Genomic DNA, 23,417 nt, shown 5'->3' on the forward strand with positions numbered 1-23,417 from the left:
ACGGGAATGCCGATGTGGTCAACATTAGGGGGAACCCGTACAAATAAGGGTTGGGGTATGAACTCGGGAAACCGGGAAGAAGGAATGCACCGTCAAGACTCCGGGCAGATAGGGAATGGCCTGACCATGTTAGCCAGTGTTTCACAAGTGCCGGGATATTGTTCGAGGAAGAGGTGGCGGCAATAGGAGAAGAGTCTCCACAAGATCTGCCAAGTTTCATACGACCCTGCCATCCCAATTCCCAAGTGGGGAACTGGCGCGTGATGAGCCAGTCGGAAGTCTATACCGCTGATTCAATGTAATTAGAGGCTATAGATTCCTTTCTCTTTTGTTTTGTGAAATCTACCTTATTAAATAACAAAGAGATCTTGTTTCATCTGTTCTTGCGATTCCACCTTTTCTCATATCATTTTTCATGTTTTTGTTTTTTTGTCTTGAATGATATAGATGTGAGGGTCGATTCTTTGAGGATCCTAACAACGAGGGTTTGATAATCGATTTTGACCGAGAAGTGAGTCAAACAATAAACAAAGAAGAGGAAGATGACTTTCTTTCACCAATGTTGGAGAGGTTGATCGCTCAGGAAGAACGCGAAATGAAGCCTCACCAAGACGAAACCGAACTGATAAACTTAGAGACCGGAGAGGGAAAGAAAGAAGTGAAAGTAGGAACCGGTATGACCGCACCTATCCACCAAGGTTTGATAACCCTTCTTGAAGAATATCAAGACATCATCGCATGGTCGTACCAAGACATGCCTGGTCTGGACCTCGACATTGTGCAGCATAAGTTGCCATTGAATCCTGGGTCTTCCCTGGTTATGCAAAAACTACGAAGGAGGAGACCTGAAATGTCTTTGAAAATTAAAGAAGTAAGAAAGCAGTTCGATGCGGGTTTCTTGGCTGTAGCTCGATACCCGGAATGGGTAGCCAACATTGTCCCGGTCCCAAAAAAGGACGACAAAGTGCGAATGTGCATAGACTATCGGGACTTAAACCGAGCTAGTCCTAAAGACAATTTTCCCTTGCCACACATTGATATATTGGTAGATAATACAACCAAGTTCACCCTTTTCTCTTTTATGGATGTCTTCTTAGGGTATAATCAGATAAAGATGGCACCCGAAGATGCAGAGAAGACTACTTTCGTCACCCTATGGGGAACATTCTGCTACAAAGTGATGGCCTTCGGGCAAAAAAATGTTGGGGCAACCTATCAACGTGCCATGGTAGCTTTGTTCCATGACATGATGCATAAAGAGATAGAAGTCTATGTAGATGACATGATTTCCAAATCTCGGACCGAGGACGAACACCTCGTCAATCTGCGTAAGCTGTTTGGAAGGCTGCAGAAATACCAACTGAAACTAAACCCCGCCAAGTGCACCTTCGGGGTAAAATCGGGGAAGTTATTGGGATTTATCGTGAGCCATAAAGGGATAGAGATAGATCCCGAGAAAGTGAAGGCCATTCTTGAAATGCCAGAGCCACGCACGGAGAAGCAGGTTCAGGTTTCCTAGGCAGGTTGAACTACATCGCGAGATTTATCTTGCAACTCACCCCTACCTGCGAGCCCATCTTCAAACTATTGCGTAAGAACCAGGCGGTCCTGTGGAACAGCGACTGCCAAGAGGCCTTCAAAAAAATCAAACAGAGCCTCGCGAATCCCCCGGTACTCATGCCACCTGTAACAGGAAGACCTCTTTTCTTGTACATGACTATGTTAGACGAGTCTGTGGGGTGCGTGTTGGGTCAGCACGACGACTCTGGGAAAAAGGAACAAGCCATTGGAAAGGACGTGTTGTGCCTTGGTATGGGCGTCACATCGTCTTAGTGATGTGCCATCATTTTCTTCTATTTTCTAAACCCTTTTTGCACCATTTTAATTATTGATTGGTCTTAACTGTCAATTAATTAGGCAGTTTTATTATTTGGGCTCATTTAGCTAATTTGATGTTTTTAATCTAATTTCAGGAATTAATGAAACATTGGGCTTAATCCGGATTTTGGTTGTGGACTTGAAGAGGGCAAATAAAGCAGCGCTTACCTTAGTTAATTTCTAATTAGGAAATTTTCCAATTTTATTTTATGTTGTTCAGTGTTTATTTCGTTTTGGGCCAGAGTATTGTAATAGGGCCCAGTGACTTTGAGTGACTCTTTTTAAATAGTTGCCTTGGGATTCGTGAGGGCATTCTATTCTGCTATGCTATTTTCATTATTCAGAGCTTTGGTTTTAGGTTTTCACGTTTTTGTGTTCCCTTGTTACAGTTTTCGTTCTTAATGCAAATTTCCGTTTTCTGCTTCTAATTACGAGTTCATTCTTGCTTCTTCTTCTACTTTCATTTACGTTTCTGTTTATTTACGTTTCTGTTCATTTACGTTCTTGTTCATTTACGTTTCTGCTTCATGTTTCATTTGCGTTTTCTGTTTGAATCCATGGAAGGCTAGATTTTCTGGTGTTGTTTCCTTTTGAGGACGAAGCCCAACTCTCTTTGAGGTTTCGTTTGTAATGTGGTTTCCTGGCAGTTTTCCCTTCAGCAGTTATCCCAATTTCGTGAATATTAATCAGTGCACGCTTCGTGTTCGATTAATTGCCTCTGAGCCTAACTTGCGTTCATGCTTAATGGACGAAGGACTAAACTAGTGTATGTGGTGCCTAATCACGTATTGAAAACCCTAAGTTGATTTTTGCTTAGTAAATTGAAATAGGGTTGGATTAAGTGGTTGACTGTTAGGGACGAATTCTCCATAACCCAGGATAAGAGAGTGGCTTCTGAATCAGAGGAAACAACCCGTTTTTAATATTAGTAGTTTCGTATTCCATTTTATTTGTTCTGCTCTTTAATTACCAAACAACCAAACCCCCCCCCCCCATCGTTACTGTTACTGCAAGTATATTATGAACATTTGGCTTGTCACTGCTCGTTGGGAAACGACCTAGGATCACTTCCTAGTTACTGCATTTTCATGTTTATTTGATTCGGGTACGGCCTCGATCAAATTTGGCGCCGTTGCCGGGGAACAGTGTCCAAAGGTTCATAATAGCTAGCTAGTGTTGTGTGTTTAATCCTTTCGTGTTTTATGTTTAATTGTTAGTATTGTGTTAGTATGTGTGTTAGTGTTGTTTAGTGTCCTGGTATTTTGTTTAATGTGTGTTCTGTTTCAATTTTCCCATTAAGCGTTTCCCCTGTTTCAGTCTTGGGTGTTTTGCTGTGAAGATTGTGCTTGAAAACAGAGTAGTAGTAGAAATCAGCTTGCGGAAAAACAGAGTAGTAGTAGAAATCAATTAGAGACGGATTTTAGCGACCACCCATGCTGAATTATTTGGGATTTTTTGTTTTAGTAGCTAAGGTTGTTATTTTTGGCTGAATTTTTTTGTGGGAAAAATAGCTAGAGCCTTTAGTTTGGTCAGATTTGAAAGTTCCAAAAAACTAGCAAATTTTGTGTTTGTCAAAACTTCAAACGGCCATAACTTTTGCTCCGGTTATCAGAATCGCAATTATTATATATGCATTTGGGGTAGAAAAAAATTTCCTATGCCATGGCATCTGGCCATAGGCCGGCTGAGGTCTCCATCATCCAAAAAAGGCGATTCTGTCAAAAGTTTTTTATTTTTCAAGTTTTATTCACATATTTTTCTTAACCTACCAATTTTAGCTTTCATAGTTAGACTTTGAATTTTTGTCTGAAATTTTTTGTGCTATCTTATCATCATTTTATAAGGTTGCTCACAAAATTTCAAGTCATTTGGATATCATTTGAGGGTAGCTGTAGTTCAAACCTACACCTTTATTTACATGACAAGGCAACTAGTTGTGTGCATGCTGAATGTAGTGTATGACTAGAGGCAATCCATCTGACTTACAACCCTTTGATCTTGAGATAGATAGGACATTTCATAGATTAGTTAGGCATCATTTTATACCTTTTGATCATTCTGAGCATTCCATAACTGGTGAATCTGTGCATTCTGTTATTGGTGATTTTGAACATCCTGATCTTGAGCATTATAATTTTGAGCATTCTGATTCTGAGCATTCTGATTTTGCACATTCTGAGAACATGGCACAACCTCCACCTCGTGAGAGGACTCTAAGGGAAATGGCTGCACCTGATTTCACCTATGAAAGCTTGTGCATCCAATACCCTGATGAGGATGTCCCATATGTTCTTAAAACTGGACTGATTCATTTGCTTCCAAAGTTTCATGGCCTTGCAGGTGAAGACCCGCACAAACATTTGAAAGAATTTCACATTGTCTGCTCCACCATGAAACCCCCAGATGTCCAAGAGGATCACATATTTCTGAAGGCTTTTCCTCATTCATTAGAGGGAGTGGCAAAGGACTGGCTGTATTACCTTGCTCCAAGGTCCATCACGAGCTGGGATGACCTTAAGAGAGTATTCTTAGAAAAAATTTTCCCTGCTTCCAGGACCACAACCATCAGGAAGGATATCTCAGGTATTAGACAACTCAGTGGAGTGAGCCTGTATGAGTACTGGGAGAGATTTAAGAAACTATGTGCCAGTTGCCCCCACCATCAGATTTCAGAACAACTTCTTCTCCAATATTTTTATGAAGGACTCAGTAATATGGAGAGAAGTATGATAGATGCTGTCAGTGGTGGAGCCCTTGGAGACATGACTCCTGCTGAAGCCAGAAATTTAATTGAGAAGATGGCCTCCAACTCCCAGCAGTTTAGCGCCAGAAATGATGCCATAGTCATTAGAGGAGTGCATGAGGTAGCTACAAACCCATCTGCATCATCTGAAACTAAGAAGCTTGAAGGCAAACTAGATGCGTTGGTCAACTTGGTAACCTAGCTGGCCTTGAATCAGAAATCTATACCTGTTGCAAGGGTTTGTGGTTTGTGCTCCTCTGCTGACCACCATACAGACCTTTTCCCTTCCATGCAGCAACCTGGAGCAATTGAGCAGCCTGAAGCTTATGCTGCAAATATTTACAATAGACCTCCTCAACCTCAGCAGCAAAATCAACCACAGCAGAGCAATTATGACCTTTCCAGCAACAGATACAACCCTGGATGGAGGAACCACCCTAACCTCAGATGGTCCAGCCCTCAGCAACAACAACAGCAGCCTGCTCCTTCCTTCCAAAATGCTGCTGGCCCAAGCAGACCATACATTCCTCCACCAATCCAACAACAGCAACAACCCCAGAAACAGCCAACAGTTGAGGCCCCTCCACAACCTTTCCTCGAAGAACTTGTGAGGCAAATGACTATGCAGAACATGCAGTTTCAGCAAGAGACCAGAGCCTCCATTCAGAGCTTAACCAATCAGATGGGACAATTAGCTACCCAATTGAATCAACAACAGTCCCAGAATTCTGACAAGCTGCCTTCTCAAGCTGTCAAAAATCCCAAAAATGTCAGTGCCATTTCATTGAGGTCGGGAAAGAAGTGTCAAGGACCTCAACCCGTAGCACCTTCCTCATCTGCAAATGAACCTGCCAAACTTCACTCTATTCCAGAAAAAGGTGATGACAAAAATCTACCTAACAATTTCTGTGCAGGTGAATCTTCTTCCACAGGTAATTCTGATTTGCAGAAGCATCACATTCCCCCTCTTCCATTCCCTCCAAGAGCAGCTTCCAACAAAAAAATGGAAGAGGCAGAGAAAGAGATCTTGGAAACGTTTAGAAAAGTAGAGGTAAACATACCTCTGTTGGATGCAATAAAGCAAATTCCAAGATATGCCAAATTCTTGAAGGAGCTGTGCACTAATAAGCGGAAGCTTAAAGGAAGTGAACGAATTAGCATGGGTAGAAATGTCTCCGCATTGATTGGTAAATCTGTTCCTCAAATTCCTGAAAAATGCAAAGATCCAGGTACATTCAGCATACCTTGTATTATAGGGAATAGTAAGTTTGACAATGCCATGCTAGATTTAGGAGCCTCTGTTAGTGTTATGCCTCTGTCGATTTTTAATTCTCTATCTCTAGGTCCCTTGCAGTCAACTGATGTGGTAATTCATTTAGCTAATAGAAGTGTTGCCTATCCTGTTGGTTTCATAGAAGATGTCTTAGTTAGAGTTGGTGAACTGATTTTCCCTGTTGATTTTTATATCTTGAATATGGAAGATGGATTTTCTCAAGGATCAGTTCCCATCATTCTAGGCAGACCCTTTATGAAAACTGCTAGAACTAAGATAGATGTTTATGCAGGCACACTGTCTATGGAATTTGGTGACATAACTGTTCATTTTAATATTCTGGATGCTATGAAATACCCATCTGAAGATCTTTCTGTATTTCGTGCTGAAATAATTGACCATGTTGTTGATGAATACATGACTGATCTTTATTCTAATCTGCATGCCTCTCACTCTTCATGCATTGAGTCTGAAATTGTACTTGATCATATGTCTGAATTTGATGCTGAGAGTGAATCTGAGAGTGATATTGATTGCATGCCTGGTGGTGGTGTTTTACCTCTTGAGATTGATTTTATAGAGTAAGATAGGACTAACCATGTTTCAGGAAGTACACATACCTCTGACTTTCTTTATGAGGTAAAGGCTGAGAAACCATCTCCTTCTACCACTGTCCAGCCGACCACACCAGAATTGAAGCCTCTGCCATCAAATTTAAAATACGCTTACTTGGATGATAGCAAGAGTTTTCCAGTGATTATATCTGCCTCCCTTGCTGATGAGCAAGAGGAGAAGTTGTTGTCAGTTCTCAAGAAGCATAAGAAGGCTATAGGCTGGACCCTGGCGGACATTCCTGGTATTAGCCCATCCACATGTATGCATCGAATAAATTTAGAGGATGGAGCTAAACCAGTAAGACAGCCACAGAGAAGACTCAACCCGGTGATTCTTGATGTAGTGAAGAAGGAGATAACCAAGCTTTTGCAAGCTGGAATCATTTATCCTATCTCCGACAGCCAATGGGTGAGTCCCGTCCAGGTAGTCCCGAAAAAGACTGGCCTCACAGTGATCATAAATGAGAATGAGGAGTTGATTCCTACTCGGGTGCAGAACAGTTGGAGAGTCTGCATTGACTATAGGAGGCTGAACCAGGTTACCAAAAAGGACCATTTTCCCCTGCCATTCATTGACCAGATGCTTGAACGCCTGGCAGGTAAATCCCACTACTGTTTCCTTGATGGTTTTTCTGGTTATATGCAAATTACTATTTCTCCTGAGGATCAGGAAAAGACCACATTCACCTGCCCCTTCGGCACTTTTGCTTATAGGAGGATGTCTTTCGGCCTGTGCAATGCCCCTGGTACCTTCCAGCGGTGCATGATTAGTATTTTCAGTGATTTTTTAGAAAATTGCATAGAGGTGTTTATGGATGATTTCACTGTATATGGATCCTCTTTTGATGGTTGTTTGAATAGTTTGGAAAAAGTTTTGAATAGATGCATTGAAACTAACCTTGTTCTAAATTTTGAAAAATGTCATTTTATGGTTGAGCAAGGTATAGTTTTAGGCCACATTATTTCCAATAAGGGTATTGAAGTAGATCCTGCAAAAATTTCTGTTATTTCACAATTGCCTTACCCCTCTTGTGTGCGAGAGGTGCGATCTTTTCTTGGTCATGCAGGATTCTACAGGCGCTTTATAAGGGATTTTAGCAAAGTAGCCCTTCCACTGTCCAACTTGTTGCAAAAGGAGGTGGAGTTTGACTTTAATGACAGATGCAAAGAGGCTTTTAATTGCCTCAAAAGAGCATTGACTACCACCCCCATCATCCAGGCACCCGATTGGACAGCCCCTTTTGAGCTTATGTGTGATGCATCAAATTATGCATTGGGGGCTGTCCTTGCTCAAAAAATTGATAAATTGCCCAGGGTGATATATTATGCTTCTAGGATTTTAGATGCTGCCCAAGCAAATTATACTACTACTGAGAAGGAGCTTCTAGCCATAGTTTTTGCTCTTGAAAAATTTCGATCTTATTTGCTTGGTACTCGCATTATTGTTTATACTGACCATGCAGCTCTAAAGTACTTGTTGAAGAAGGCTGATTCTAAGCCTAGGTTGATCCGATGGATGCTCTGGCTCCAAGAGTTTGACTTGGAGATCCGTGATAGGAGCGGAGCACAAAATCTAGTTGCTGATCATTTGAGTCGGATTGAACGTGTCTCTGATGCAGATTCACCTATTCGGGATGATTTCCTGGATGATCATTTGTATATATTGTATAGTATTTCTGACTCTCTTTCTACTCCCTGGTTTGCTAACATTGTCAATTATTTAGTTGCCTCTGTTTTTCCTCCCTTAGCATCTAAGGCCCAAAAAGATAAGATTAAAAGTGATGCTAAGCATTTTATTTGGGATGACCCCTACTTGTGGAAATTGTGCAGTGATCAGGTCATTAGACGGTGCATTCCAGATCATGAGACCGACTCAGTCCTGCAGTTCTGTCATTCTTCCGCACCGGGAGGTCATCTGGGTGTTCAAAGGACAGCTCGCAAAGTGCTTGATTGTGGTTTTTATTGGCCCACCATCTTTAAAGATGCGTGGAAGATCTGCAGCACTTGTGAGCAGTGTCAGAGAGCAGGAAATACACTTACATGGCGACAACAAATGCCTCAGCAACCTATGCTATTCTGTGAGGTGTTTGATGTCTGGGGTATAGATTTCATGGGTCCTTTTCCTGTCTCTTTTGGTTATGTTTATATTCTCCTTGCAGTTGATTATGTTTCAAAATGGGTGGAAGCCAAGCCCACTAGAACTAATGATGCTAAAGTTGTCGCAGACTTTGTCAGGTCTAATCTGTTTTGCAGGTTTGGAGTACCTAAAGCAATTGTTAGTGATCAAGGAACCCATTTTTGCAACAGGACAATGCATGCCCTGCTTAAAAAGTACGGGGTGGTACACAGGGTATCCACACCATACCACCCCCAGACTAATGGACAGGCAGAAATTTCTAACAGGGAAATCAAGAGAATTCTAGAGAAGATTGTGCAGCCAAGCAGGAAAGATTGGAGTACCAGGCTTGATGATGCTCTCTGGGCACATCGGACTGCCTACAAAGCACCCATAGGAATGTCTCCTTATCGGGTTGTCTTTGGAAAGGCATGTCATCTTCCAGTAGAAATTGAGCACAAAGCATACTGGGCAGTGAAGACTTGCAACTTCTCTATGGATCAAGCTGGCGAGGAAAGGAAGTTGCAACTGAGTGAGTTAGATGAAATCTGCCTAGAAGCCTACGAGAATGACAAGTTCTACAAAGAAAAGACCAAGAAGTTCCATGATAGCATGATAGTTAAAAAAGACTTCGTGGTTGGGCAAAAAGTGTTATTGTATAATTCTAGGCTTGGACTCATGAGTGGTAAGTTGAGGTCTAAGTGGATTGGTCCTTTTGTTGTTACTAATGTTTTTCCTTATGGTACAGTTGAGATCAAAAGCGACTCCACAAACAAGAGCTTCAAGGTCAACGGACATCGACTTAAGCCATTCCTCACGAACCCTTCTTTAGTGGACGTAGTGGTGGAAGAGACTTCCTTACTCCACCCTACTCTTCCTCCACCATGACTTAGGGAGTTTTTCTTTTCCTATCTCCTTCTTTGCTTTTATTACACTTGTCCGATTCTCTTTGATGATTTAATTGTTTTTAATCTTTTAATTGTGCTACATTGAGGACAATGTGTTGTTTAAGTATGGGGGGGGGGGGGGAGTGTTCTTTGGTTTTGCTAGTTTTGTTGGTTTTGTTAATTTGTTAGTTGTGTTAATTTGTTAATGTTGTTAGTTTCGTCGGATTTTCAGTTTAATATTTTGGGTCAATTTCGTGTGCACGTACGACTTTGCATGTTTTTCTTTGAATTATAGGATATGTTCAAGAAATGGGTAATTGTTTTGAAAATAAAAGTTCTTGACATTTTGTGACTTGAAATCCTTGATTCTTCTCTACATGTCATGATAGTTTTGAAAGCTCAATTTGAAAGTGATGATTTTACCTTTGTGAGAATTTGAGTCATCCATCATTATAATCATTTGGTGTGTTTTGCCCCATTGATTGCTTGCACAATAGCCTTGGCTTGATTCTTGTTGATGCGTCCTAATTCACATGCATATTTGGAAATGATTAAGGCAATTTTGTTCTTATAAGCTTCTAGCCAAATGGACTTACCTTGAATTAATTCCTTTGATAGCCTTTTTGAGCCTTGTTTCCCTTTCCTTGTTTTGAAGCTCACTACAAGCCTTAAGTGAAAAACCATGATATTACCATATCCTTAAGGAATTTTGGAGCTTTGGAATTGTTTTGGGAATAAGTGTGGGGGGTTTTTGTTTCATTGGACAACTTGTTTTGTTGGCTATGCTTCATGATGTATTTTGGGCCATACTTGATGTACATTGTATATTGGTTAAATGTTGGACATGCTGAATGAAATGTTGTTTCTCAAAGGCTAAAGAGTAAAAAAAAAAAAAATTTCGGAAAAAAAAAATTCGAAAAAAAGAAAAAGAAAAGCAATAAAGTTGAGTGAATAAGATCTTAAATGGCACAAGAATGATGAAACTCTTGGTTCTACTCTTCATGTTTAATTTTTATCTTTACTTCTTTTTATTTTCTTATTTTTTTTTCTTAATATGCACTTATTCCCCTTTGCTCCTCTATTCCTTTGGGATTTAGCCACTTATTCCATATTTCTCCATACCTTGTCCTTGGCCCCATTATAACCTTAAAAGACCTTTTGATCCTCATGTGCTTGTGTTTATGGGTTGATTGTCAATTTTGGAATCTTGCCAAGTTTATGTGGTGTTTGCTTTCATGGGTGCTTTGAGGGTAAATAGTAGCCTAGACACTTGAGAGATAGAGTGTATATCTTGTGAGGCTTTATCACTTTTCATTCTTGAGCTGATTAACTATTTTGCCATGATTGGGTTGCTTGGATGATTTTCATGAATGTCTTGACTTTTTGGATCTCCTTATGTTAGATGTTACCCATTCCTTTCATTCCTTGATGTTCATTGAGAAATATGTGAATGTTTTTGTTTGTCTCCCTTTGATATCCTTGGATTTTGTTCTTTGTTTCATTTTGCCCAGGAGTGCAAAAGGCTAAGTATGGGGGGTTTTGATGTGCCATCATTTTCTTCTATTTTCTAAACCCTTTTTGCACCATTTTAATTATTGATTGGTCTTAATTGTCAATTAATTAGGCAGTTTTATTATTTGGGCTCATTTAGCTAATTTGATGTTTTTAATCTAATTTCAGGAATTAATGAAACATTGGGCTTAATCCGGATTTTGGTTGTAGACTTGAAGAGGGCAAATAAAGCAGCGCTTACCTTAGTTAATTTCTAATTAGGAAATTTCGTAATTTTATTTTATGTTGTTCAGTGTTTATTTCGTTTTGGGCCAGAGTATTGTAATAAGGCCCAGTGACTTTGAGTGACTCTTTTTAAATAGCTTCCTTGGGATTCGTGCAGGGCATTCTATTATGTTATGCTATTCATTATTCAGAGCTTTGTTTTAGGGTTTTCACGTTTTTGTGTTCCCTTGTTACAGTTTTCGTTCTTAATGCAAATTTCCGTTTTCTGCTTCTAATTACGAGTTCATTCTTGCTTCTTCTTCTACTTTCATTTACGTTTCTGTTCATTTACGTTTCTGTTCATTTACGTTCTTGTTCATTTACGTTTCTGCTTCATGTTTCATTTGCGTTTTCTGTTTGAATCCATGGAAGGCTAGATTTTCTGGTGTTGTTTCCTTTTGAGAACGAAGCCCAACTCTCTTTGAGGTTTCGTTTGTAATGTGGTTTCCTGGCAATTTTCCCTTCACCAGTTATCCCAATTTCGTGAATATTAATCAGTGCACGCTTCGTGTTCGATTAATTGCCTCTGAGCCTAACTTGCGTTCATGCTTAATGGACGAAGGACTAAACTGGTGTATGTGGTGCCTAATCACGTATTGAAAACCCTAAGTTGATTTTCGCTTAGTAAATTGAAATAGGGTTGGATTAAGTGGTTGACTGTTAGGGACGAATTCTCCATAACCCAGGATAAGAGAGTGGCTTCTCAATCAGAGGAAACAACCCATTTTTAATATTAGTAGTTTCGTATTCCATTTTATTTGTTCTGCTCTTTAATTACCAAACAACCAAACCCCCCCCCCCCCCCCATCGTTACTGTTACTGCAAGTATATTATGAACATTTGGCTTGTCACTGCTCGTTGGGAAACGACCTAGGATCACTTCCTAGTTACTGCATTTTCATGTTTATTTGATTCGGGTACGGCCTCGATTACTTAGGCAGTACATGCTCAGTCATACCACGTGGCTTATTTCTAAAATGGATCCCATGAAATACATCTTTGAGAAGCCGACCCTCACGGGACGAATCGCTAGGTGGCAGGTTCTACTATCTGAATTCGATATTGTGTATGTCACCCAAAAGGCGATAAAGGGAAGCGCTTTGGCAGATTATTTGGCCCAACAACCCCTCCAAGATTATCGGTCGTTGCACCCTGAGTTCCCGGATGAAGACATCATGGCCCTATTTGAAGAAAAGCGGACGCACGAGGATATAGACAAATGGATTGTTTGTTTCGATGGGGCATCTAATGCTTTGGGCCATGGAGTAGGGGCAATCCTTGTATCTCCAAAGGATTAATGTATTCCTTTCACGGCCAGGCTAGGTTTCGATTGTACCAACAATATGGCCGAATATGAAGCGTGCGCCCTTGGGATTCAAGAGGCCATTGATTTTGACGTAAAGCTACTCAAAGTGTATGGAGACTCGGCTTTGGTAATATGCCAGTTGAGAGGAGAATGGGAAACTAGGGATCCAAAGTTGATACTCTATCAAACTCATATCTTGAAGTTAGCCGAATTCTTTGATGACATTTCTTTCCACCACATACCTCGGGAAGAAAACCAAATGGCCGATGCATTGGCCACCTTGGCATCCATGTTTCAACTTGCCCCACACGGGGATCTTCCGTACATTGAATTCAGATCTCGGGGCAAGCCGACACATTGTTGCATGATAGAGGAAGAGCGAGATGGGAAACTGTGGTATTTTCACATCAAGCAGTATGTCGAGAACAAAGAATATCCACCAGGGATTTCCGACAATGACAAAAGAACGTTAAGGAGATTGGCTACTGGTTTCTTTGTGAGTGGTACCATCCTGTACAAACGGAACCACGACATGACTCTTCTGCGATGCGTAGATGCCAAAGAGGCGAACTACATGATTGAGGAAATCCACGGGGGTTTATTTGGGACACATGCCAATGGGCATACTATGGCCAGGAAGATCCTTAGAGCAGGTTATTACTGGCTCACTATGGAAAGCGATTGTTGTGCCCATGTAAGGAAATGCCATAAATGTCAAGCGAACGCAAACAATGTCAATGTTCTGCCACATCCTCTGAATGTCATGTCCGCCCCTTGGCCTTTTTCCATGTGGGGGATAGATGTCATTGGGGCCATCGAACCCAAAGCTTCGAATGGTCATCGCTTCATTCTCGTGGCGATAGATTATTTCACCAAATGGGTCGAAGCGACTTCTTATACCAATGTCACGAGGAATGTGGTGTTCAATTTCATAAAGAAGGAACTGATTTGTCGATACGGACTCCCTAGGAAGATCATTACTGACAATGGCACCAATCTGAATAACAAAATGATGCAGGAAATGTGCGGGGATTTCAAGATCCAGCATCATAACTCCACCCCCTATCGGCCAAAGATGAACGGGGCTATGGAGGCTGCAAATAAAAATATTAAGAAGATTATTCAAAAGATGACGGTGTCATACAAAGATTTGCATGAGATGTTGCCTTTTGCCCTGCGTGGATATCGAACCTCGGTACGAACTTCTACTGGGGCAACGCCGTATTCCTTGGTTTACGGGATGGACTCCCATTTGAGGTAGAGGTCCCTTCCCAGAAGATACTAGTGGAATCGGGCCTAGAAGAATCAGAGTGGCCTCAAACACGCTACGACCAACTCAACCTTATTGAAGGTAAGCGTTTGACGGCCATGAGCCATGGGCGCCTGTATCAACAAAGGATAAAGAACGTGTTCGACAAGAAGGTACGCCCGCGCAAGTTCAATCCGGGGGACCTTGTCCTGAAAAAGATATCCCACGCTGTTAAAGATAATAGAGGGAAGTGGGCCCCGAATTACGAAGGACCTTTCATTGTGAAAAGGGCTTTTTCTGGAGGGGCTCTGATGCTCACCAACATGGATGGCGAGGAGCTACCCTCCGTGAACTCCGATGTCGTTAAGCGATATTACGCTTGAAATATGGGGCAATGGAGGAAACCGCTACATGTTCTTTTTATTTTTGTGTTTGTGTTCTTTTTGGTTTCCTCTAGGGATTCCTGTCCGCTGTAATCGTCTCGTCACAGTTCTTTAAAAGAAAAGAACATGGGTCTGAGGATTCAGTTCTCACTTTGGTTTTAAACCATGTGCAGTTTGTAATAACCTGAGCCCTTTCGCTCAGTTCATGGGGTGCCCCAAGCGCTTAATTAAAACTGAACCTAACCAACTTTCACTAAGAAGATTATTGCATTTGAAAACATTCATGCATACGCATACACATGCATATTTTGTGATAACAGGGGCAGAATCATCTTAGGCAACGGTCAGAGGTCGAGACAAGGTTAAAGGCAGAAACCAATCAAGGTAAGATGACGACGCGGTCAAGATTTGCCACGCATTGTTGTTTCCTACTTTCAGGTACTTATGGATGGATGCAAGGAGAGGCTAGGGTCACGACCAATAGGTCGTCATCCTTTGCCTAGCTCGGGACAAACAGAAAGCGCCGCTGCAAAGTAGCCTAGTATCCTTTAAAAATCTCCAGTAATTATTGTTGTTGTGTCTATAAAGTAAGTATTAGATGCCTAATCTGCACCAAAAACTCCCCCCCTCATTCAAAAAGAAAGCTACGGGAGTCACCATTTTTGCATCCCCTAGGTCACCATTTTTCGCGTTTTTGATTCCATTTTGCTCTATTATTCCTCTCCAACAAGTAAGTACCTCATTCTTGGGCTCTTTGGCTTTCCATTGATATATTTTGGTGCTCTAAGTTGCATGTGTTAGCTCAAAATGTGAGGGATTTATCCTCAAATTATTGCTTGTTTTTGTTGAATTGAGGGGTTGTAGGGGATGGCCTTAGGCCTAGGGTGCATTCTGAGATAATGGGGGCATGCCACATTGCCCCCGTTCCCATGATTTTCATGCTTAAACATGCGCCCACCAAGTGTTCGTTGAAATGCCTCAATGGCGTTTGCGCATGATTTTGTGGAACTTAGCTTGCGAAATAAATTGTGTGCATTGTGAGTGTGTGGGTAGTTTGTAGAAGCTAGACTAAAGTGCCAAAAGGATGACTCATGCCTAGGAATCTAAGTTTCCAGTTTTGAATGTAAAAGGTGCATGAGTATTAGAATATGTTTGAGGAGTTTTTTGACTAGAATTCAAAGCTTGTTGCCTCATGAGGAATGCCTTGCGCTTAGATAGCATGAAAAAGCCCTTCGATAATATGTATGTATGTAAATATGTAGCATAAAATACCTTGCAAAATGTTGAGTAAAATGCCTTGCAAAATATGAATATATATAGCATGAAAATGCCTTGAATAATATGAATATATATAGAATGAAGTGTCTTACAAAGTGTTTGAATGGTTAGCGTAGAAGTGTTTTTCAAATATGTGTATTTATGAGTAGGTAGGAAAAGAAGCCTTCCGAAAAAATGTGTGTATATATATATATATATATAATGTAGCATGAAAAGGTTCGTAAAAAAAAATATATGTGTACATGGGTGTCTATCGTAAAGTGCCTTTCACCAAATTTTTATGTGTGCAAATGCATATGTGTCATAAAAATAGCACGGCCCCAATATGATTATTTTATAAAGTGCATGTTGACACTCGCGCCATATGAAGTGTTGTTTGGCTCTTGTTTGTAATGATTGGTATATTTCTTGTAAACTAACTTTCTGAATGTTGTCCTCGCAGGAAATGGCTCAGAGAAAGCTTTCCGCAAAGAAATCTAGGAGGGACGCCGTGGCCGAAGGAACCAGTGCCGCTCCCGAGTTTGGCAGCCATCGTTTCAGGAGCGCCGAACACTAGCAGCGTTTCGAGGCCATCAAAGGATGGTCATTCCACCGAGAGAGACGCGTCCAGCTCAGAGACGATGAGTACACAGATTTTCAGGAAGAGGTAGCTCGCCGACGTTGGACGTCGCTGGTCACTCCCATGGCTAAGTTTGACCCAGATATAGTCCTAGAGTTTTACGCTAATGCTTGGCCCACGGAGGAGGGCGTGCGGGACATGCGGTCATGGGTAAGGGGCCAGTGGATATCTTTTTTATGCAAACGACCTCAGCCAGTTCCTAGGTGACCCGCTAGTGTTAGAGGAGGGCCAGGAGTGCGAGTTTAGTCAGAGAAGGAACCGGGCCGATGGATTTGACGAGGAGGCCATTGCCCAGCTGTTATGCATACCGGGTCAGGATTTTGCCCGGACTGGTGCCGGGAGGCGGGTGCGGATCATGTGCACTAGCATGACCACCTTGACCCAGATGTGGATAACGTTGCTGCTCAGCAATGTCCTGCCCAGCGATCATAACTCCGACCTCCCTTTGCCGAAGTGTCAGCTGGTGTATGCCATCCTGACACGGATGAGCATCCATGTGGCTCAGTTGATCGCTGACGCCATTTATTTATTTGCAGGTATGCCACCTACCAGGCACCCTCTAGACCCAGATAAGTCTAACAAGGCCCTGGGGTTTTCAGCGTTGATCACGGGTCTCTGCCAAGCATTCGGGGTTCCCGTCACACCTAGTAAGGTGATTCGACCGCCGATCACCCAGGCCTTCATTGAGAAGTATTGCACGCCTAGACAGGGGCAGGGTGATGCACCGCAGGCCGCAAACGCACCGCCGCCACCTCATCAGGCTGGTCCAGCTGGGTCATTTGGCATGGAGCGGTATTTATAGCACTTGGTTCCCCAGCAGGCGGCCAACCACAGGGGGCAGGTACAGATACATGAGTGTCTCTACTAGCTCAGCCTCAGTCAGCAGAGCCAGGGTTTCGCTCCTTTTGCGTGCCCTACTCCAAATCAGTTCAGGGCTGAGGTTGCATGGCCCGGAGATTGGCCTGAGGCCCAGGCAGGGGAGGCGCCCACAGAGGCTCCCGGCGATACAAAGGAGGCCCGCATGGATGAGGAGATGACATATTTACTCGGTTTCTTGGGAGGGAGTGGAGCCACATGACCAGGGGATCCCCAGATTCATATTCTCTTTTATGTTTCCTCTTTTATCTGTTACATATCATTTTATTTTTATAACTTGAGGGACTAACATTTGTTTTGTTTTTTTTATTGTCTCTTGTTTTGTGCATACATGTTGTTTGGACTGTTGCGTTAGTGCTTACTTCGTTATTGTCGATAATGTTTGTTGGAATTCCGGAACCTTGTAGAGTTTTCCTTTAGGAACGTCGTCCTAAAAATAAAACAAACAAAAAAATCATGATAACATCAAGAATAGAAAAAAGAAAGAGGCGTTGTGAACAAATGCTGTGTCTATATATAAAGAAAAGAAAAGAGTTTTTATATGTAAAAAAATGTATGGAAAGATTTTGTATGTGTGTAAATAATGTGTGAAAAGAAATTCTTGTGTGTGAGCAATGAGTGTATATATAGAAATTTTTTTATAAACCACGAGTTTATGTTGAAAAACGAAAAAGAAATCTTTGAACAAGAATAAAGTTTTTTATATAGATCGTGTTGATATAAAGAGAAAGGGTTTTTAATGCGTGTGTATACAGAAAAAGTTTGTCGTGTATAGGAATATAGGTGTACAAAGAAAAGCTTTTCTCATAGATGGCGATGGATGTATAGTTTTTGCAAACATAAAAAATAAAACAAAAAGAAAAGAGAAAGAAAGACCTCGAAGGGTGGCATGTTATGATCATAGGAAGCATAAATCATTCATAGAGAGCAAACATATCTTTTGGAAACAAGAGACTGACGCTAAGAGTTTATTTTCCAGAATAATCTAGATGAGAATGGATGGATTCATTGAACCGATGAAAGAACATAATTTGGAAATATTGGGTCTACTTGTGTAAATCCCAAGCCTTAGTATCACAATGCCATAAACTGGATGCTTGAGTACCCACCTAGCTGTAGCCATGACTAATTTTGCACGTTGTTTCCAAATCATCATTGTTACGCGTGCCTCGTGGAAATAATATGGAAATTCAACCCGAGACCGACACCTTGACACACGAATTTGTTTTGCCCCAGATATGAAAATCAGACTCGCACGATGAAAAGATCTTGTTGAGACACAACCTTAAGCTACTTTGAACCTTGGCCCATGAAAAGAATCCTCATCCTTTCCCCCAAAGAAAAGGACAGAAGAATCTCCTCAAGGGAGAGCGAATAACGAATGCTAAAACTCGAATTCCCAATCAAAGATCAAAAAAGAGGAAAGAAAGAAAAGAAAAGGAAAAGAAGGATTCCCAATCGAAGATCGGAAGAAAGTAAAAAGGAAAAAGATCAGAGGAAAACAGAATAATTCCCGATCAATAAAGGAAAGCAAGAAAGAAAACAGGAGATCTTCGGACCAGATAAATTTTCGACGAGGTAAACAACCGCCGGCAAAGGAAAACCCATTTTTGAAGTTGTTCTTTCTTTGGGATTGCCGTTCAAAGTCGCTCTCGACTGGCGATATCCCGCCCCACATAAACAAAGAGGAAAAGACTGAAACACCCAGCTTCCTCTCCAAAAAAAATGCTACCCTCGAGAAAATCCTATTGATCCGTGATCGTGCGTGTGATCTTTTGGTTCGATAGGAAATCATGTGCAAAATAAAGTCATGGTGCAGCTATGGTTTGGGATTAGGGTAAAACACTTACCTGTGTGAGTTTTTATACACTATGAGTGATTTTATTCCCAGTTTCAGTTTGACCCGACATTTCCCCTGAATGTTCATTTAAAAGCTAAATTTTGACATCCTGCCCTTCATTTTCGGTTACAAGGAAAATTACTTTTGGCATGAGTATATTGTTTCTCTAAAATATAGTGCTCTCGTGAATGATTTATTTTTCCTTGCTAAAGCATGTTCTCCTTTTAGGTGAAAGAACCCGATGGACCATTTGGTCCCACCCTCAAATCAAGTCCGGAGTCCCATGAATTGATTGCCTAGCACTGTTCATGCGTCCTCCACCATCGAGTCTGGAGCCCCACGAATTGATTACCTAGTGCTGTTCGTCTATCCTCCACCCTCAAATCAAGTCCGAAGTCCCATGAATTGATTGCCTAGCGCTGTTCATGCGTCCTCCACCATCGAGTCTGGAGCCCCACGAATTGATTGCCTGGCGCTGTTCGTCTATCCTCCACCCTCAAATCTTATTCGGAGTCCCATGAATTGATTGCCTAGCGCTGTTCATGCGTCCTCCACCATCGAGTCTGGAGCCCCACGAATTGATTGCCTAGCGTTGTTCGTCTATCCTCCACCCTCAAATCTTATTCGGAGACCCATGAATTGATTGCCTAGCGCTGTTCATGCGTCCTCCACCATCGAGTCCGAAGCCCAACGAAATGATTGTCTAGTGCTGTTCGTCTATCCTCCACCCTCAAATCTTATTCGGAGACCCATGAATTGATTGCCTAGCACTGTTCATGCGTCCTCCACCATCGAGTTCGGAGCCCCACGAATTGATTGCCTAGCGCTGTTCGTGTATCCTCCACCGTCCTATTCGGAGCCCCATGAATTGATTGCCTAGCATTGTTCATGTGTCCTCCGTTATCAAGCACGGAGCCTCCGGTGACTGGGAAATATGGTTTTTTGTTATTTTCTAGATTGGTTCCTTCGCCAAACATGTGTATATGTATATATTATGTTATTGGTGTCTTTTGTTTGTGTTTGTTTTGTGTTGTGCAGAGAAAGAAGAAGGAGAGACGGGAGTCGTCATAGACTAATCACGGAAAGGGTGAAGACGAACGAAATCAGTGTTTTATCTTTGCATTCCTCTTATCTTCGATAAAAGGTAAGTAAAGAGGGGCAACTGTCATACCCTAATTTCGTCCGGGGACCATTGTTTGATTGCATGCAACCTTTGGTTGACCGCTTTGAGGTACTTGGCACCCTTTGTTACACAATACGTGAAGTTCCGAGACATGCCGGAAATCAAAAGGAAGCATTGTTACGCAATCCGTGAAATTACGTAACATGCCGGAAATCAAAAGGAAGTATTGTTACGCAATCTGTGAGTTTCCGTAACATTCCGAAAGCTAAAAAAGGAGTAATTACATGACCCGTAGGGTTCCGTAACCTTACGGAAAGAAAACAAGTATCGTTACGAAATTCGTAAAGTTTCGTAACGTTATGGAAAAAGAATCACCAAAAAAGCAAAGGGGGTGTATTTAGTAAAAAAGGGGATGCAAATAGCAACCAGGCCCACTTGGGCCTTCCAGGATGTTCCTCCAGAAGGCGGTTGCTTCTGGAGGAAGCAACCTGGCTCGCCTGGGCGAGCTGGGTGGCAAGCTCCTCCCCTATTTTCCTATAAATAGAGGGAGGAGTGAAGGTGAAAGGGGTTCAACCCTCTTGGCATTTCGTAATCATTTAAAATTAGTGAGGAAACTTGTTTCCGTGTAGAAAATCTAAGCCGAGGCGCTTCCGTAACGTTTCCGTGGATGATTTCGCGAAGATTTTCAACCGTTCTTCGTCGTTCGTCGTTCGTTCTTCGTTCTTCGTCGTTCTTCGGTCTTCAACCGGTAAGTTCCCGAAATTGAACTTTTCAATTCATTCTATCTACCATTGGTGGTCTCCATTTGTTTCACGTACTTTTATTTTCGTTTCATTTACTTTTTGTACCCCCTTTTGACGTGCTTTAGTTATTTACTTAAGTCATTTTCTCGCCTAATCAAAAAATAAAATAAATTTCCACCGATCATTTGATTTGTAATATCCGTTAATTCCTGTTAAAATGAAATCCGACCGTTCGGTCATGCCGTAACCACGTTGGAAACCAAAAAGAGGAAAAATATTAATATAATAATCAAAAAATATCTTTTAGTAAAATAAACCAAAAAAAGCAATCGGACGTTTCTCTTTGGGATTTCTCTTTCTTAATTGAATTGACTAATAACTAAAGTGAAACTAAGGCTGAAATCAACTCGCAAAGTCAAGCTTGTCCGTAAAAAATCACTAAAAAGGATTTTAAGGTTCAATACCTCAGTTTTTCTCACCAAGTAAAAATGGACCATTTTAAGGTCCAACGCCTTAAAAGGACCACCTTCCAAATAAAAAGAATCGTTTGATTCACCCTTTTGAAAGAACTACGTAGGTCTGATTTCCTCTTCGATGGAGGGTACGTAGGAGCAAGGGCCCCGCTTTTGTCGACCTCAAAAATAAAAAAGAAATAAAAGTTTAGATACGCAATTTCACACAATTCTAATTTAAGGCTGTTGTCCTTTGGGACAAATGTGAGAGGTGCTAATACCTTCCTCAAACGTAAATACAACTCCCGAATCTAGAATATTCTTCATGACCGGTTTCCTTCGGTTTTTCCGACGTTTTCCACAAATAAACGTTGGGGGCGACTCCGCGCATTTTCCTCCTTTGGAAGACGCACCCGTGAGCCTCGCCTCGCTCGCCCGCAAAAGGGTAGGTTGCGACAGCCAGCAATTGAAATTGCTCATGAGCATGGATGGAAGTGTTTATAGTTGGAGTGTGATTGAATCCTTGTTAAGTTAGCTTTTGAGAATCTGAGTGTTATCCCTTGGCAGTTGCATAATAGATGGCAAAATTGTAGTGTCCTCCAAAGAAGGTGAATTCATGTTTCTGCAAATTGATGATAATGCTTGTTATGGCCGTATTGGTTTAGTAACTCTTCAATATAGGAGTGCATCGTGTGGCTGATGAGGTTTACAATATGATGATCCTTTGCTACCCTCGAATGACCCCTCACACACGCATGCACACACACGGCCACACACACACAAAGAGACACACACACACACACACACACACACACACACACACACACACAGATCAAGGTCGTACCCGAATCAAATAAATATTAAAATGTAGTAACTAGGAAGTGATCCAAGGTTGTTTCCCAACGAGCAATGATAAACCAAATGTTCATAACATATAGTAGGAAATAGTAACAAATTCGGGGGAGGGGGGTTGTTTTCTTTTGTAAATTAAATAGCGAGTAAAATTGAATTAGAAAAATATCAGAATTAAAATACGTTGCTTCCCCTTGATTCACAAGCAAGTCTCTTATCCTAGGTTGCGAGAATTTATCCTTTATCAGTTTAACCACTCAATCCAACCCTAAATTAAATTACTAAGCGAAATTCAACATAAGGCATTCATTATGTGATTAAGCATCACATACACCAATTACTCATAAAAGATCATTAAGCATGAACGTAAATTAAGTACATAGACAATTAATCAAGCACTAAGCGTGCATGAATTAAAAGCAACAAATTCGGAGTAATTAGTGAAGAGGAAAAACTGAACAAAATTTAACAGTAATAATAGAACCTCAGAGAACTGTGCTTGATCCTCAAGAGAAAACAACGTTGCGGACTTAGCCTTCCATTAATCAAATAGAGAACCAAATTTTATTGATAAAACTAAAAGTCTGAACTGGAATTGTAAAAAATAAAAATAAAAGAGAAAGAGAAGAGAGACTAAAATTGAAAACGAAAAATAGGAGAGAGGAGAAAGAGCTAAACTAGAACCTTGGTGCTATTATATAGTTTTTTTCAGCCCCAAAGCTTAAAAATCTGTTTTAAATCCAAGCCCATAAGTAAAATCAAATCAAATCTAGATAAGATAAGATAAGATCTAGATGAAATAATATCTAGATGAGATCAAATCTAAATAATATCTAGATAAGATAAGATCTAATTTTGTAGAATAAATTAGTCTGCCCTCTCCAAGTCCAAGCCCAATTCTGGATTCAAGCCCAAGCCCAATTAATTCCTGAAATTAGATTAAAAACATCAAATTAGCTGAATGGGCCTAAATAATAAAATTGCCTAATAAATTTGACAATTAAGACTAATAAGTATTTAAAATGGTGCAAAAATGGTTAAGAAGTAGGAGAAAATAATGGCACATCAAAACCCCTCATACTTAGCCTTTTGCACTCCTGGGCAAAATGATATAAAGAACAAAATCCAAGGATATCAAAGAGAGACAAACAAAAACATTTACATATTTCTCAATGAACATCAAGGAATGAAAGGAATGGGTAACATCTAAAATGAAGAGATCTAAAAAGTCAAGACATTCGTGAAAATCATCCAAGCAACCCAATCATGGCAAAATAGTTAATCAGCTCAATAATGAAAAATGATTAAGCTTCACAAGATATACACTCTATCTCTCAAGTGTCTAGGCTACTGTTTACTCTCGAAGCACCCATGAAAACAAACACCACATAGACTTGGCAAAATTCTAA

General features: G+C 41.0%; 1 non-coding gene across 1 annotated transcript; it reads right to left on the reverse strand.

Annotated features, from left to right (window-relative positions):
• Positions 1-4,439: 4,439 nt before the first annotated feature.
• On the reverse strand, positions 4,440-4,546 carry LOC112999477 (small nucleolar RNA R71). The gene has a single exon (XR_003264664.1). It is a non-coding gene; the product is annotated as a small nucleolar RNA R71 (small nucleolar RNA).
• Between the last annotated feature and the right edge of the window lie 18,871 nt (positions 4,547-23,417).

Source organism: Glycine max, chromosome 14, assembly GCF_000004515.6.
Source record: "Glycine max cultivar Williams 82 chromosome 14, Glycine_max_v4.0, whole genome shotgun sequence".
NCBI lineage: Eukaryota > Viridiplantae > Streptophyta > Magnoliopsida > Fabales > Fabaceae > Glycine > Glycine max.